The following is a 4,211-nucleotide window of genomic DNA, read 5'->3' on the forward strand; positions in this document are numbered from 1 at the left end:
AGTGAGTGTATGAGTGAGTGTATGAGTGAGTGTATGAGTGAGTGTGTGTGTGAGTGTATGAGTGAGTGTATGAGTGAGTGTATGAGTGAGTGAGTGTATGAGTGAGTGTATGAATGAGTGTATGAGTGAGTGTATGAGTGAGTGTATGAGTGAGTGTATGAGTGAGTGTATGAGTGAGTGAGTGTATGAGTGAGTGTATGAGTGAGTGTATGAGTGAGTGTATGAGTGAGTGTGTGAGTGAGTGTATGAGTGAGTGTATGAGTGAGTGTATGAGTGAGTGAGTGTATGAGTGAGTGAATGAGTGGGTGTATGAGTGAGTGTATGAGTGAGTGTATGAGTGAGTGTATGAGTGAGTGAGTGTATGAGTGAGTGTATGAGTGAGTGATGAGTGAGTGTATGAGTGAGTGTATGAGTGAGTGTATGAGTGAGTGTATGAGTGAGTGAGTGTATGAGTGAGTGTATGAGTGAGTGTGTGAGTGAGTGTATGAGTGAGTGTATGAGTTAGTTGTGAGTGAGTGTGTGAGTGAGTGTGTTATGAGTGAGTGTATGAGTGAGTGAGTGTATGAGTGAGTGAGTGTATGAGTGAGTGTGAGTGTATGAGTGAGTGTATGAGTGAGTGTATGAGTGAGTGTATGAGTGAGTGAGTGTATGAGTGAGTGTATAAGTGAGTGTATGAGTGAGTGTATAGTGAGTGAGTGTATGAGTGAGTGTATGAGTGAGTGTATGAGTGAGTGTATGAGTGAGTGAGTGTATGAGTGAGTGTATGAGTGAGTGTATGAGTGAGTGGTATGAGTGAGTGTGTGAGTGAGTGTATGAGTGAGTGTATGAGTGAGTGTATGAGTGAGTGTATGAGTGAGTGTATAATGTATAGTTGAGTGTATGAGTGAGTGTATGAGTGAGTGTATGAGTGAGTGTATGAGTGAGTGTATGAGTGAGTGTGTGAGTGAGTGTATGAGTGAGTGTATGAGTGAGTGTATGAGTGAGTGTATGAGTGAGTGTATGAGTGAGTGTATGAGTGAGTGTATGAGTGAGTGTATGAGTGAGTGTATGAGTGAGTGTATGAGTGAGTGTATGAGTGAGTGTATGAGTGAGTGTATGAGTGAGTGTATGTGAGTGAGTGTATGAGTGAGTGTAGTGTATGGTGAGTGTATGAGTGAGTGTATGAGTGAGTGTATGAGTGAGTGAGTGTATGAGTGAGTGTATGAGTGAGTGTATGAGTGAGTGTATGAGTGAGTGTGTGAGTGAGTGTATGAGTGAGTGTATGAGTGAGTGTATGAGTGAGTGTATGAAGTGAGTGTATGAGTGAGTGTATGAGTGAGTGTATGAGTGAGTGTATGAGTGAGTGTATGAGTGAGTGTGTGAGTGAGTGTATGAGTGAGTGTTGAGTGAGTGTATGAGTGAGTGTATGAAGTGAGTGTATGAGTGAGTGTATGAGTGAGTGTATGAGTGAGTGTATGAGTGAGTGTATGAGTGAGTGTTTGATTGAGTGTGTGAGTGAGTGTATGAGTGAGTGTATGAGTGAGTGTATGAGTGAGTGAGTGTATGAGTGAGTGAATGATGTAGTGTATGAGTGAGTGTATGAGTGAGTGTATGAGTGAGTGTATGAGTGAGTGAGTGTATGAGTGAGTGTGTGAGTGAGTGTATGAGTGAGTGTATGAGTGAGTGTATGAGTGAGTGTATAAATGAGTGTATGAGTGAGTGTATAAGTGAGTGTATGAGTGAGTGAGTGTATGAGTGAGTGTATGAGTGAGTGAATGAGTGAGTGTATGAGTGAGTGTATGAGTGAGTGTATGTAGTGAGTGAGTGTATGAGTGAGTGTGTGAGTGAGTGTATGAGTGAGTGTATGAGTGAGTGTATGAGTGAGTGTATAAATGAGTGTATGAGTGAGTGTATAAGTGAGTGTATGAGTGAGTGTATGAGTGAGTGAGTGTATGAGTGAGTGTATGAGTGAGGGAGTGTATGAGTGAGTGTATGAGTGAGTGTGTGAGTGAGTGTCTGAGTGAGTGTATGAGTGAGTGTATGAGTGAGTGTATGAGTGAGTGTATGAGTGAGTGTATGAGTGAGTGTATGAGTGAGTGAGTGAGTGTGTGAGTGAGTGTATGAGTGAGTGTATGAGTGAGTGTATGAGTGAGTGAGTGTATGAGTGAGTGTATGAATGAGTGTATGAGTGAGTGTATGAGTGAGTGTATGAGTGAGTGTATGAGTGAGTGAGTGTATGAGTGAGTGTATGAGTGAGTGTATGAGTGAGTGTATGAGTGAGTGTATGAGTGAGTGTATGAGTGAGTGTATGAGTGAGTGAGTGTATGAGTGAGTGTGTGAGTGAGTGTATGAGTGAGTGTATGAGTGAGTGTATGAGTGAGTGTATAAATGAGTGTATGAGTGAGTGTATAAGTGAGTGTATGAGTGAGTGTATGAGTGAGTGAGTGTATGAGTGAGTGTATGAGTGAGGGAGTGTATGAGTGAGTGTATGAGTGAGTGTGTGTGAGTGAGTGTATGAGTGAGTGTATGAGTGAGTGTATGAGTGAGTGTGTGTGTGAGTGAGTGTATGAGTGAGTGTATGAGTGAGTATATGAGTGAGTGTATGAATGAGTGTATGAGTGAGTGTATGAGTGAGTGTATGAGTGAGTGTATGAGTGAGTGTATGAGTGAGTGAGTGAGTGTGTGAGTGAGTGTATGAGTGAGTGTATGAGTGAGTGTATGAGTGAGTGAGTGTATGAGTGAGTGTATGAATGAGTGTATGAGTGAGTGTATGAGTGAGTGTATGAGTGAGTGTATGAGTGAGTGAGTGTATGAGTGAGTGTATGAGTGAGTGAATGAGTGAGTGTATGAGTGAGTGTATGAGTGAGTGTATGAGTGAGTGTATGAGTGAGTGAGTGTATGAGTGAGTGTATGAGTGAGTGTGTGAGTGAGTGTATGAGTGAGTGTATGAGTGAGTGTGTGAGTGAGTGTATAAGTGAGTGTATGAGTGAGTGAGTGTATGAGTGAGTGAGTGTATGAGTGAGGGAGTGTATGAGTGAGTGTATGAGTGAGTGTATGAGTGAGTGAGTGTATGAGTGAGTGAGTGTATGAGTGAATGAGTGAGTGTATGAGTGAGTGTATGAGTGAGTGTATGAGTGAGTGTATGAGTGAGTGAGTGTATGAGTGAGTGTATGAGTGAGTGTGTGAGTGAGTGTATGAGTGAGTGTATGAGTGAGTGAGTGAGTGTATAAGTGAGTGTATGAGTGAGTGAGTGTATGAGTGAGTGAGTGTATGAGTGGGGAGTGTATGAGTGAGTGTATTGAGTAGTGTATGAGTGAGTGTATGAGTGAGTGAGTGTATGAGTGAGTGAGTGTATGAGTGAGTGAGTGAGTGTATGAGTGTATGAGTGAGTGTATGAGTGAGTGTATGAGTGAGTGAGTGTATGAGTGAGTGTATGAGTGAGTGTATGAGTGAGTGAGTGTATGAGTGAGTGTATGAGTGAGTGTATGAGTGAGTGTATGAGTGAGTGTATGAGTGAGTGTATGAGTGTGTGAGTGTATGAGTGAGTGTGTGAGTGAGTGTATGAGTGAGTGAGTGTATGAGTGAGTGTGTGAGTGAGTGTGTGAGTGAGTGTATAAGTGAGTGTATGAGTGAGTGAGTGTATGAGTGAGTGAGTGTATGAGTGAGGGAGTGTATGAGTGAGTGTATGAGTGAGTGTATGAGTGAGTGTATGAGTGAGTGAGTGTATGAGTGAGTGAGTGTATGAGTGAGTGAGTGAGTGTATGAGTGTATGAGTGAGTGTATGAGTGAGTGTATGAGTGAGTGAGTGTATGAGTGAGTGTATGAGTGAGTGTATGAGTGAGTGAGTGTATGAGTGAGTGTATGAGTGAGTGTAAGGAGTGAGTGTATGAGTGAGTGTATGAGTGAGTGTATGAGTGTGTGAGTGTATGAGTGAGTGTGTGAGTGAGTGTATGAGTGAGTGAGTGTATGAGTGAGTGAGTGTATGAGTGAGTGAGTGAGTGTATGAGTGTATGAGTGAGTGTATGAGTGAGTGTATGAGTGAGTGAGTGTATGAGTGAGTGTATGAGTGAGTGTATGAGTGAGTGTATGAGTGAGTGTATGAGTGAGTGTATGAGTGAGTGTATGAGTGAGTGTATGAGTGTGTGAGTGTATGAGTGAGTGTGTGAGTGAGTGTATGAGTGAGTGAGTGTATGAGTGAGTGTGTGAGTGAGTGTGTGAGTGAGTGTATAAGT

The sequence above is a fragment of the Petromyzon marinus genome, assembly GCF_048934315.1.
Source record: "Petromyzon marinus isolate PM22_M1 ecotype Great Lakes invasive population chromosome 73 unlocalized genomic scaffold, UKy_Petmar_22M1.pri1.0 chr73_unloc.4, whole genome shotgun sequence".
Lineage (NCBI taxonomy): Eukaryota > Metazoa > Chordata > Hyperoartia > Petromyzontiformes > Petromyzontidae > Petromyzon > Petromyzon marinus.